Source organism: Sinohyriopsis cumingii, unplaced genomic scaffold (genome assembly GCF_028554795.1).
Source record: "Sinohyriopsis cumingii isolate HCF-2022 unplaced genomic scaffold, ASM2855479v2 utg000957l, whole genome shotgun sequence".
Classification (NCBI taxonomy): Eukaryota; Metazoa; Mollusca; class Bivalvia; order Unionida; family Unionidae; genus Sinohyriopsis; species Sinohyriopsis cumingii.
Genome location: NW_028315947.1, coordinates 1,945,957 through 1,961,058, shown reverse-complemented (window position 1 = coordinate 1,961,058; position 15,102 = coordinate 1,945,957).

Below are 15,102 nucleotides of genomic sequence, written 5' to 3'. Positions count from 1 at the left end.
CCCTCAAGAAGTGCGCGGACCTCTGTTGTTTCGAGGCCAAGACTTTAAGGACGGAAAATACATTCATGTCTATTATCACGATGAACATTTCGATACCATTACCGCCATCCCCGGATTCCTGGGATACAGATATTACTGTGAGAAATGTGACCGTGGTTATAATAATCGAGAGCAACACAAACATTGTGGATCGAAATGCCGAGGATGTTTGGCCTCTCCACCCTGTCTGAGCGAAGGGCAAAAACCATTGCATTGTCCTGCTTGTCTGCGCACGTTTTTCAGCCCTGCCTGTTACCAACAACATCTGAAGACGCAAGGTTCACAGCAGAAATGTGCTTGTCAACTCCTGAGATTGTGCCCTACGTGTGGACAAGGCATACGTACCAATAGTACCAAGGCACACGTATGTTCAGGAAAAAAGAAATGTCACATTTGTCATCACATCGTGGACTTGAAACACCAATGCTACGTGCAAAAATACCAACCCCAACCAGAGAAAGAGGATGGTCACAAGAAGAAAAGCAATTTCATCTTTTTCGATTTCAAATGCATGCAAGAGACTGGCATTCACATTCCTAATTTCTGCGTGGCTCATCGAGCGTGCGAGAAGTGCATTCAAGAACCTATCTTCAGTCATTGCCCTCACTGCAGCAAGATTCCTGGAGGACGTGAAAAAATCTTTCGGGGACCGAACACGCTAGCCGATTTCGCTCGATGGGTCTTAGACCCCATCGACAAGACGTGGAGCCAAGAGGACATCGAACGTTACGGAGATTGTCATCGTCATGCCACGGTGATGGCTCACAATTTCTCCGGATACGATGGACAGTTTCTTCTCAGATACTATACGGAACATGGCACCGAACGTCCTAAAGTGACTTTGAACGGAGCCAAAATCATTTTCATGCAAGTGGGACAAGTACAGTTTAAAGATTCGATGAGCTATTTGGCCATGCCTTTGAGTCGAATGCCTAAAACGTTTGGAATGACAGAAATGGCTAAAGGGTACTTTCCACACTTTTTCAATACGGAAGCCAATCAACACGCCGTTCTACCCCATTTACCTGAGGCTCACTATTATGACCCCGACAACATGCGTACCGAACAACGAGAAGCTTTCTACGCTTGGTACCAGGCTCACGCCTCGGACCCTTTCGACTTTCAGGAAGAAATGCTAAAGTATTGTCGTTCCGACGTGGACATTTTACGGCGTTGCTGTGGAAAATTTCGAGAACTGTTCATGGAACACGGAGGGGTCGATCCTTTGAAAGAAGCTTGCACCATTGCCAAAGCGTGTTCCTTAGTGTATCGACAACGATTCATGCCTGAAAACACCGTGGCTGTCATCAGCCCTCAAACGACCAACTTTGTCAAACGTCAATACTCGGTCAAAGCCCTACGTTGGTTACATTACTTGTGCGACAAGGAAAACAAATGGATTCAGCATGCCCGCAACGGAGGGGGTGAAAAGACCATCGGAACATATTCGGTAGATGGCTGGGACTTAGAAAACCCCAAGATCGTGTACGAGTTTAACGGTTGCTTATTTCACGGATGTCCCGTCTGTTACCCTGATCGTAGCACTAAAAATCAGTTTTTACAACGAACCATGGAAGACTTGTACCAGGGCACTTGTCAGCGACGCCTAAAGTTGGAACAGGAAGGATACCAAGTGGTGGAAATGTGGGAACACGAATACGATCACCGCTTGAAAACCGATCCCGAGTTTAAACGCCTCGTGGAAAGTTACCAGTTCATGGACCCGCTGAACCCGAGGGATAGTTTGTACGGAGGAAGGACCAATGCCACCTGTTTGCTGTACCAAGCCGACGAAGAGAAAGGAGAAGAAATCAAATACTTGGACGTGTGTTCGCTGTATCCCTACGTGTGCAAATATTGTCGCTTTCCTGTAGGGCACCCGCAATTGTTAACGGAACACATCGACCTGAAAAACATTCGACAATACGAAGGCTTGATCAAGTGTAAAGTTTTGCCTCCCACGAACCTATACCATCCCGTCTTACCTCACCATTGTCAAGGCAAACTGATGTTTCCATTGTGCCGTACTTGTGCCGAAACGTGCAACCAAGACCAACCTTGTCAGCACACCCAGGAAGAACGTGCCTTGACGGGAACCTGGGTCAGCGTAGAATTGTTCAAAGCTCTGGACATGGGATACCAACTGTTAGAAGTGTACGAAATTTGCCACTTTCCCAAGACACAACAATACCACAAGGGTAATCCCAGTCAGAAAGGCATTTTCGCTGACTACGTGGATGCCTTTTTGAAACTGAAACAAGAAGCCAGCGGCTATCCTTCCTGGTGTCACACTCCCGAAGACCAAATACAATTCAAAGAGAAATACTATGAACAAGAAGGCATCTCTTTAGACCACATCGAGTAAAACGAAGGCAGGCGATCGTTTGCCAAAGTGATGTTAAATTGCTTGTGGGGTAAAATGGCACAACGACCGTGTTTACCCAAGACGGAATATTTGACAGAACCTTCCCGCTACTTCCAGATGATTCACGACAAAACCAAATACATGAAACACGTGGACGTCGTTCGAGAGAATTTGATCTTGGTCAATTACGAAGAAGATCTGGACTTTGTACAAGACGACCCTTTTGGAAATGTCATCATTGCGGCTTACGTGACAGCTCATGCTCGCTTAAAATTGTACGAAGCTTTAGAACTGTTAGGGGAACGCGTCCTGTACTTTGACACGAACAGTTGCATCTACATCGATCGACCGGGTCAGCAACACCCTAACATCGAAGAAAACCGTTTAGGAGCCTGGACAGACGAACATCCCGACGACAAGATTCTAAGTTTCGCGAGTGGAGGTCCTAAAAATTACGGCTACCAATACCGGGACAAACAAGGAGAAGTGCACACGGAGTGCAAAGTGAAAGGACTGACTCTGAATTATCGTACCAGTCGAGTGGTCAACTTTGGGGTATTGAAAGAAGCCTTGCAATCGGGAGAGGATGGAAACTTTAAAGTGACCACTCACCAACCGAACAAGATTGTACGTTTACCCACTCACCACATCGTCAGTCGACCCCTGGAAAAAATCTATCAAATCGTGTACCAGAATCGAGTGAGACTTCCCAATCACTTTACGTTGCCGTACGGTCACATCGATATTGGTCAGCATATAAAAAGGGACAACGTCCAAGACCAATAGTTCATTGTCACTACCAAGACCAATCGACAAAAATGAATCCTTTCAAACAGCAAGTATAGAGCGTAAGACTCAAGTCCAACGAGAAACTCGGGTGTGATTCTATGCCTCACGATCACATCACCAATGCAATACCACATCTTAGTTGTTATGTACTAATGCCATGACAAACTACGTGCAACCAGTGAAACTTCCAGACCACAAAACTTTACCTTATGGACATGCTGATATCACCCAGTATAAAAAGGGACGACTTCCAAGAACGACACTTCATTGCGAGGACAAGCGACGAGAAAGATGAATAACTCTACGCAGAAGAAAAAAGAGAAGGAACAAACATCATTGACCTCGTTTACCACCATACCGTCACAGCAAAGTGCGTTCAAGAAGGGAAAGGATTCAATAGACCTAAAGGAGTATTTTAGCATCCAAATGACCCAGACAGCGACCTCGAGAAAATTTAGAACGACAACTTACACCTACACGATGAAATTTAAAGACTTCGCGTCTGACGTTCCAGCCGAGGAAGTATCAGGTTTCATTACGGATCTACTTGACTCACTGTTAGAGGAATTCAAATGTCATTGCCAAGTCAAAGATGAAGGTCGTTTGAGCCTATCTATGTATCACGACAGTTTGAACTCGCCTGTATGTCTCGAATTTAGCACACCTGCAGAAATAACTTCTTCCAGACTTTTGAGGGCTATTGAAGACGTGCGGTCGGTGAGAGAAAAATTTGACATCACCGATGGAAAAGTGACTATTCATATGGCATATGTTGCACCTCCATGGGAAGAAGACGATCACTGCTCTTGATCTGCTTACCGATAAGTGTACCTAGCACGATGGACGTAGCAGCAGATTTACGACTGACAGGGAATACGAGATCGGAAACATCTATGCTGGGACACAAGTGGTAGCTGATCAGATATTAAACAACGTGTGTAACGGATAGAGAGACAAACACGAACTTTCTCTTATTTGATTGTTTGTTACTTGTTTTGTTTTGACTTTTTCTTATAAACGAACATTTAATGTAAATTCGTTGCATATGAAGTGATTTTAGAAAGGAGTGAACGTTAATTTTAAACATTAGTTTACTAGAGTCAATAACTAAACAACTCGTAAATATGTTTCTTTTATGTTCAAATGTTTATGTATTTAATGGATAGTGCTTAGACCAAAGCACAGGCCAGAGAGCCCATGTATATATGTACTTGAATAAATGTTTTGAACCCATACAACAGACTTTTCTTTATCGAGTCTCTATTCTATCTGTGAGTCTTTCTTTAGAATATTTCTGTCCTCTTTTCTGTGTGTTTCAATGTGTATTTGTTTGTTTCTGTATGTCTATGTTTGTCCCTATCAACCCTTTGTCCCTACAAATACATTTCACCCTATAAAAGGTTTTGACCCTATAAACCTATGACGTTACCAATGTTTAATTCCCACTGATCCCCAGGTGATATTCCCATGTTCAATTTCCATGTTCAATTCGCTAGAGTGACCCAGGGTTTTTCTCCATGTTAAATTTCCCTTGTCGCTAGAGTGGCCCAAGGGGTTTTGTAATGCTAATTCCCATTGTCGCTAGGGTGGCCCCATATACTACTCAAGTTATACTCCATTAGACAATGTTAGTTTTAGAAAATGATAATTGTAACCTGGGGTCAGGTAGAAGACGAAGTGGGTTCATGATTTATGAGACAGACAGTCAGTCGTAGTTGTAGTAGTAGTTTTATCAGCATTAGTAGTAAGAAGAAGAAGAAGATCAGCAACAAGAAGACCATACAAATCATATTCATCAAAATCATCATCATCATTAATATTATTATTATTTTTATTATTTTATTTTTCTTAATTTTAATATTGAACACTCTTTTTTACCTTCATAATAATAAACTAGCAAGTATACTATCAATAATAATAATAATAATAATAATAATAATGTTTATTTATCTTGATGTATGTTTTTATTCCTCGTCGTCTTTCTTCATTACCTGTTTTCTGACTTCGATGAGAAATTAAGAAATGATTATTACAAACCATGTAAATGTCCTTCGTCAATCATCGCAATAAGTCAAAAGCTATTTTTATTGCAGTCACAACGGCTGAACAGTGTTTCGTATATTTTGCACATTTTCGAAACGCGTTTTCCATCATACTTATAAAAAAAAATGTTTGCAGAGACGAAAACTATATTTCCAGAGCTTTTGCAGACTATGCCAAACAAAATGTCTTTTTTTTTATTTAAAAAAAGACAGATTCGATGATAGTCGCTACCTTCGTTATCAACATTGTAAAGAAAGAAATGAATTGGACGAAATCAAGATGAAAGAATATATTCACCTTGGTTATCCTGACAAGTTTCTCATAGACAATGTGAGGATATCCTTTTTAGGACTTCGTATTGAATGCAATTGTTGCTCTTATAATTCAAATGTGAACTACATTTTATCTTCTCGTGTCCTAAGTTAGCGAACTCTGTAATCAGAAATATTGTACAAGTCGAGACAGGAAGAGTTCTGCTTCATCAGCAAGTTCTCCTTGGCTGGCGTTTATTACTCCCGTCTTGATGAAGTGCTACTGGAGCGATTTACCTGTGATGCCTCGAGTTAATCGAAGGAACAGGTATTGGAAATTTTATGATCTATGAAGTAAAACGGAAGCTGAAAGTTAACAGGCAGCAGGCCATATTTAGAAACAAAGGTATTATATTAGTGTTCGTATATTATCATTAAACTCGGAAAAACGGACCTTGTAATTTTTTTTTTTGTTTTTTTTAATGACGAAGCGTAGTTTAAATTAATCAATCTTTGTCATGACATTTATGATTCTACGCTTTCCATAATTATTCTAAGCACGTAAAGCCGTGCGTGAAACAGTTTTCCGTTGAACTTCATGATGAATAATAATAGTTCACTTTGTCTTTACATGTAAGTACAGAACTAACTATTATAGTTTAAACATTTCCTTTACGATAACAATGAGAAGATGTATGCTTTGACACAATTGGAGTACAGTCCCTTTCGAAACTTTATACATTATTTATATTTTTATTATTTCATATGAATTTTTAAATATAGCATGCAATTCTTTGTTTCAACTTTAGCTAAAATGTATATGTATCGGTAATCGTAGAACTGATTAGTGTAAAGATGAATTTGCTAGCAACTTCAAGATCAGTAATAATTTAGAAATAAAATATTCCTAAAATTTAAGATCATAATATATTAGCATTTTAGGCCAAACCTCCAGTAAAATATTTTTTCCACAAAATGATTGTTGTATTATTGGTAAGAAATCTATTGTACATTCATACATCAGGAAGGTGCCATATTGGTCGCATTAGCAACTGAATAAAGTATTTAAAAATATCCAACAATCTACGTAACAGGCATTTGTAACATTTCGAGATTTTCTACATTAGTTGTAAATCTCATCCGACTAAAACAAATGCTCGAAATTTCACGACGAACGCGTTGATTATAGCGAAGTTATGGGCGAAATCAGACATGCAATCGGACTTGAAACATATTTTAAATTACAGCGTGCACATTTAAGTGTTTGGAGACAAAAGAGGAAGCGATGTCGACATTTAAATGAGATACTCTTTCTTCACATTCTCAACCACGTGTTGTGATTGGATAGTAAAAGATCACTGCCCCATAAACGAAGTATTGCGCATGCTTGTGACGTCATCTGGTGAGATTACTAAATGATCTAAATGTCCAAGAGAGTATTATTTTGGTGACTGGACATAAGTGGTAATCTGGAAGTACGGAAAGAAAGAGCCCTGTTTATCGAGTATGATGTATAAAAGGACCCACTAAGTATTAGTTGCTAATATTCTTAGTTTATGAAAAGATATGGCGAAGATTTCTTTCTACATGACAATTATTTAATCTCTACTACAATTAAATGACAATTATACGACGTCGATTATCCGAATTATTCACTCTTGCCTACAATGTCATCCTGGCATTTTAGTAATTACAATGCTCATGTACCTATAAGTTAAACTAATTTGCCAACATAGAAGAAACTATCATAAATCAGAAACAAACACTGCCCAATATAATCTGATAAGTGTTATTGGGAGAGAGGGGTAGGTAAAGAGGCAATGAAAGGGTACAAAACTACAGAAACACTGAAGGGGTACAAAACTATAGAAACAAAATTCTTTAATCGTAAATAGGTCATTCTTCCAGTCATATATATGTGATATAAGGAGATAATATATTATTTTATCATGTTTAGATTATATGTTAAAAAGTCTACAGTAATGGCTCCGGAACCGAAGTGACTTAATCCGAGAAATATGTTTAATTTATGCTTTGGATGACTTTTAGCAAACCAGGAATTTAATTGACCTTTAAAAAGAATCTGCTATTTACAAATAATAATAATAATAATAATGATAATACTAATAATAACAATTATTATTATTATTGTTATTTTAATATTAACGCAAATACAATACAAATAATCCATAAATATAAGTGTAAACATGTGATATGATTTTATTTCTTCATACCAAAATCTGATTAAATTTCTAGATTTTTAAATATTTTATTAAATTATCAGCCATAGTTTCCAATAGTGTTTCTATCTTTATTTGTATTCATCACTGATTTGGTCAAAAAATCTATTTTCATCTGACTATTTTAGATATTAATTTCTTTGTGTATACATGTTTATATGGTTGTTTCTATAATAATAATAATGATGATAATAATAATAATAATAATAATAATAATAATAATGTCTAAATTATTTTGGTCATGTTATATACTTTATAATTATGAATGTTACAAACATATTACAAAGTTGGTTTTATTCAGATTGAATTATTTTGTAATGTGTGGCATATAATTATATTATTAATAAATTCTGTATTTTTGTTACATTGCATTTTTATGGTTCACAGAGTTATGTCCCTTTATTTTAGACCCGTTTCTTTTAAATATGTACTGAATATAGCGGACGGTATCTTGCACGTTATATACAGGACTGATTATTTTACCTGTGTGAGTCCGTTCCAACCATGTACGCATGTACATTAGATTGCTCCGTCTGCTCAAAATAACATTTGTTATCATTGCATTGGCAGTTGGCGACTTTATATTTCCAGATTACAACAGATTTCAACGTCAAACCACGATTTGATTTGAACTTTGTAAAGTATGAAGGCATTAAATAATATTCAGCGAGACTGTAATTAAGTTTATTCTTTCGAAGTCAAGTGGTGGAGTATGACTAATAGTGGTCCAGACACAGTCAATAATAGCCATGTGATCGTCTTTCTTTTCAAGTATACAATGTCAAAGTAAACCTACCTATCATTATACCATTGTGGTCTTTGACAACTGACCGTTGTTGGAAAGGTAATTAAATATTTTAGTAATAAACAGTATCCAATGTCATTGCCAGCATTTGTGTGACGTGAAAACCAAGCAAATGGAAAGATTTTCTTGATCTGACTTTCATCAACTCCTTCCAGGTTATGAAGGCTGAGAGAAGCAGTTGAAAACAAATAGATGTATACACCACAATGCACAAGGAAGAGGGATATAACCTTGGCAGCTATAAAACACCAAAATCGTTTCCGATTCATCTGTTTTTCAATAACTGTGGGTCCGATCGAAAGTAACACAAACCTGAAAATGTAATTAAGTAGTGAGAGCTAGCAAAGAATGAAGTTGATCACATTTAGATCCTAGAAAATAAAAATATTTGATATAATATATATATACAACAGAATTGCAACATTAATTTAAACCTTGACAATTGTGATAGAATATTCAAATACACCTACGATTCATCTTCATATATACAATTATGCAGGAAAACAATATTTATATTCATATACCATGGTTTTTACAGATCATACTTAAATTTATCTTCCTTAATATTTTATTTAAATACCTTCTCTTTTTAAAAAAAAATGCGTTCTTTTTTGCAGACCTCAAACAAAATAATTTTAAAGACGTTGAAACGTCTATCCAAAATTCATGGAAATTGTTTAACATATTGTTTTATGAAAATCCATCTCCCGAAATAGAAATTTATTAATATATGTATAGGAAGCTAACATGTTTGTCCACATAGTTTTGAATCAAATGTTACAAGTCATTTTTACCAAAGACAATTTTATACAGGTTCACCATTAACGCACCTTCGCTGAACGTACGAAATTATTACTACATGTTGTTACTTCGTGTAGTAGTTTTATAGAAGTATTAGATAATGCCTAAAAATGAGTTATTGTTGTTTTGATCCCAAATGTTAATATCTTAACTTTAACGTGTCATCCAAATTTATCTTTTAATACCAAAACGATGAATACAGAACAGTCGCTGTCGAAATCGTATTATGATTAATATGGGATATTTAAACTTGTTATCTTTCCTAACCTTAATGTTCTACTCTTGTTAGCATCAGTGTTATAATCGGAAAACGTTAAAGGTATGCATGTTAGGACCAGAAAATGTTAAAAGCATCCATGTTGGAAACATAAAAGCCAAATATAACAAAATCTAATGCAGATCTTGGTGATGTGTCTGAGACGTCTAGATTAATAGCCATCAATAGTAAGTAAAGTTTCAACAGCCACCAAGAGTTAGTGAGTGTCAATAGCCAATCATACTGTGATAACAAAATGAGTTTTGCAAAAATTTCTGCACACGAAATAAAATTATAGGATGAGAGTGGACATTTTTTTGAATGGTTTTCTCTTTAATTAATACAGAACTACAACTGAAAAGCTTGAATATAGAGTCTCGTCATCATTGTTACGAGTGTATGCTCTTAAAATAAGTAACAGAAAAGAGTGAAGACAACAAACGTGATAAAAATTGACTAATAATTTACTTCCCCAGACTACAAAGTAAAAAATTAAGAAAAAAAACTTACGGTATTGCGAATTAAATCCAAATTGTAATCCAAGAACTCAAACACAATTCCTATGAATGAAAAGTTCTAAGTGAATCACAATTCAAATCCCGATGCAAATCCAAAATGCAAGGCGATAACGTATGTAATATTCAGTGTTGTACTGATGTGTCAACAGTCTTTTGTTGAATCACATAAAATATTGGGGCCCCGAGTGGCCGAGTGGTCTAAAGCGCTCACCGTTACAGATCACTGCCATCGCACCTCTGCCTGCGTGAGTTCGAGTCTCGGATTCGGCTAATGTGGTTATGTGAGAAAGCTTGCCAGTGATTATTTCTGGGGTTTTCCCGTGTTATTCCTCTACTATTTATACTAAGCCATGTATAGCTTAACTTGAGCTAAGAAATGGCGTTAAACCCTACAACAACAACAACGGAAAATATTATTCCAGTTTTTGAATTCCGTAAAAATATCTTTGTCCATGAATTATCAGAGCACGTTAGTATAACCAGGGAAAACAATCACTTAAAATTCAATAATTTGAAGACAATAAATATTCAGCCCCAAACTGGACACAACATAAAACAACTTGACGTCTCAAGTGTTAAGGCACGACTGATGTAATTCTTATCATAACATCAGTTACAAGACTAACTAAAACGCAAAGAGATTCCTGGATAGGGGCCAAGAGTTCATCTTTTTGAAAAATAGAAGTTTGTTTATCAATTGACACTTGCTTTATATCACGTAGTCCATGTAAAATCTTGACTCAACTTACTGATTCTTACTCTGAGAAAGATAATTTAAAACAAATAACCGGTTAGATAATGATGCAAATAGGGATCTCGATCCTGATGCAAATAACCAGTTAGATATTGATGCGAATAACTAGTTAGATACTGGTGAAAATAACTAGTTACATACTGATGCAAATAACCAGTTAGATACTGGTGCAAATAGCGATTTAGATGCTGATGCAAACAACCAGTTAGATATTGATGCGAAGAACCAGTTAAATACTGGTTACAATAGCTAGTTACATACTGATGCAAACAAACAGTTAGATACTGGTGCAAGTAGCGAGTTAGGTACTGATGCAAATAACCAGTTAGATACTGGTAAAAATAATCAGTTACATAGTGATGCAAATAACTAGTTAGATATTGTGCAAATAACGAGTTAGATACTGACGCAAATAACCAGTTACATAATGATGCAAATAGCGATCTCGATCCTGATGCAAATAACCAGTTAGATATTGATGCGAATGACCAGTCAGATACTGGTGAAAATAACTAGATGCATACGGATGAAAATAACCAGTTAGATACTGGTACAAATAGCGATTTAGATGCTGATGCAAACAACCAGTTAGATATTGATGAGAATAACCAGTTAAATGCTGGTTAAAATAACTAGTTACATACTGATGCAAACAACCAGTTAGATACTGATGCAAATAACCAGTTAGATACTGGTAAAAATAATCAGTTACATAGTGATGCAAATAACTAGTTAGATATTGTGCAAATAACGAGTTAGATACTGACGCAAATGACCAGTTAGAAATTGATGCGAATAACCAGTTAGATACTGGTTTAAATAACCAGTTACATACTGATGCAAATAACGAGTTAGATACCGGTCAAATAGCGAGCTAGATACTGGTGCAAATAACGAGTTAGGTTTCGATGCAAATAACCAGTTACATACTGTTCAAAATAATTAGCTACATACTGATGCAAATAACCAGTTAGATGCTGATGCAAATAACCAGTTAGATACTGATGCATATAATCTTTTCGATACTGGTGAAAATAACCAGTTAGAAACTGTTGAAAATAATCAGTTAGATATTTGTGAAAATAACCACTTAGACAATTGTGCAGATAACCAGTTAGATACCGATGCAAATAACCAGTTAGATACTGATGCAAATAACCAGTTGCATACTGATGCAAAAAACGAGTTAGATACTGATATAAATAGCTAGTTATATACGGTTGCAAATAATCAGTTAAGTACTGATGCAAATAACGAGTTAGATACTGATGCCAATAACGAGTTAGATACTGATGCAAAAAGCACCATATTTCACTACAATAAAAAATGAAGGAAAAGGTAGCCAGTCTATAACATTTGCAGCAACCAAAGAGTTTAAAACTAGATGCTTATATATATATATATATATATATATATATATATATATATATATATATATATATATATATATATATATGTGTGTGTGTGTGTGTGTGTGTGTGTGTGTGTGTTTGTGTGTGTGTGTGTGTGTATGTATGTTTGTATCTTTGTGAATGTAGCAATTCCAAAAATGTGATCGAACAAACAGTAAACGAACAATAAATATCAGTAGAAACATATAACTCCAGTACATGATGAAACCTTCTTTACCGCAATCATGAAACGAAAGCGAATCTAGACTCATTCATATTCATTAGACACTGCGGTTGCTAAGTAACAGTTAAATCAAGGACTTATTCCCTTATTCATTACTTTAAAAAAAATTCCTCATTACCACTTATAATTATTATTTAAGTGCAGGTATACTAAAACGTTACCATTAGATTTGTCTGTCTTAATTTTATCCGTTTGCATACTCAGAACAATTAAAATGGGGTGTAGGTGGATTTACCTTTCGTCGCACTTCGTTATGAAGATTAATCTCGCTTGATCTCAATACCGCCAGTTCAAATATCACCGTTGCAATGTAAATGATAATAGCTTCTTAGGGAACACAGCACCAATTGTACACAGACATACCCACATAAACAACAACTGAACACATTTATCAACATAAACACATGAACAAAGAATGAACCCCCATATATATATATATATATATATATATATATATATATATATATATATATACACACAACCATTCTCTACGTGATAACACTAACTGCATGTCAACTAATGTGATTTTTTTTGTTGATAACCTGTGAAACAAAATGTAGCATGCGAGATGTTGGACAAACACTTCAACAAGTTTCTAAGAGAATGAGTAATTATCGCTTTTATATAATAATTTAAAGAGATCCTCAATTTTCCTCTAATAATTTAACACACTTTAACACCAATAATCACTCTCTACTGGATGTTTCTTTCATGCCAATAAATCTTGTGCATGGTGACATGAATAGACTCATAAAAGAAAATTGTTGGATTCATAAATTAGATACTTTGTATCCAAATGGCCTTAACGCCAATGCACTATATACACTTTTATATTATTTTAAAAATTGATATATTGTATATCCCTTATAACAATATAATTATATGTATATTTCTGATAGGACATGTAAGCCTATTTAGGATTCCATTCACCAAGTTACTGTTTATATTCCGCTTTGCATATTAGGGAAATAAAATATATTTTAAATTTTATTAAATTTGTTGGTTTTTGCTCTTTTTTTGTTCCTTAGTTTAAGACTTTGGAGTCATAGCAAGCATATGTTTGATTACTGTGTGAGTTCATCAAAGGTTTGCTTGCAATGTAGAAAATGCTTCATTTGCAGTATTCTATTGATTCTGTATTTTAATAATGTCGATGTTGCTACTTATACAGTGAATCGAAAAGGATTCTTTTTATATTTTGAGAATCAAAATTTAAAAAGCATGAAAAACGAATCAAATTTGTGTGCATGCAGAGCAGAAACAAAAATAAATAAAATGACACATCACAATCCTAATCACACAAACACCCACACCCCACCAACGTCGAAAAGAAAGAAAGTAATCAATCAAAATATTGATCGGACGGCGGTCTGACCCCTTTATATAAGACATATATAATTGTTTAAAAAAGAAAGGCGAAAATGCTCCTCGTGAAAACAACATGGAGATAAGGACAGAGGTAAAGTAAGATGAGTTTTTTTAAAGTGTGGAGTAATGGGTCTTACTTTAGAGTGGTTAACATAAACGCGTGGAGAACAGTTTACACAAGTTTGTACCATTAGCGATGCATATTTTAAAGACCAGTATATATCCAATCATACTCAATCATGCCGAAGATATTTTATTTGCATTTCTTTTTATAGATGCTTGTGAAATAAATATTTCGATGCGGACTTATGCTTTACACACACACACACACACACACACACACACACACACACATATATATATATATATATATATATATATATATATATATATATATATATATATATATATATATATAAAACTGACACAACTTTGTACCATTAGCGCTGCAAATATATATATATATATCACTGACACTACAACGGCTGGTTGAAGTATGAGTATATGACTATCCCAAACGGGTACTGTGTCGGAGCGAGTATTAAAGCATTTGTTCTAAAATGTTTGAGGACCAATTTCTTTACTTTTTTTCTTTCTCTCTCGGTAATATTGTGTTGAGATACAATCCCACGGCCATGAAGAATAATATCAAATTTAATTTTCCAGCATTAAGCACAAAACCTTATATCACTTTGCTTTCAGATAACAGTATGGGCAGAACAAAGATGGTGTCGTATTTATTCAGTACCGCAGTAATGTATTCTTTATTGTAGGTATTGATCATTTTGCATTGATCGTATTCGTAGCAATGTAGGTCACCAAACCAAGATAAACCTGTTGAAACATGCTGATTGGGCAAGGGGTCAAAGGTTTCGTGCCTCATATGATGAGTATAATCTTTATTGTTAGAAAGTACGTTACAGTTAGAAATATGCCCGAGGCATGTACATATTAACCTTTACGCCTTGTTTACCCTTTTCTATTTCACATTTATGATTTTGGTAGCGTTATATATACTTGTATAAGTTATACGATAGAAGAGGTAATGCCTAATATTTACCTCTTAGATCACGTTTAAGTGGTACAAATATTCAATCTGCACAACGTTGCTACTTTTTGATCAATTTTTCAGCCGCAAATCACAGATTTCACATAAGTTGTGTACACAAATAATTACCAATAGGTTTCCAGAAACTTTAGTATGTTTCTGTATGTTTTTATGTCCGCGTCAGCATTTA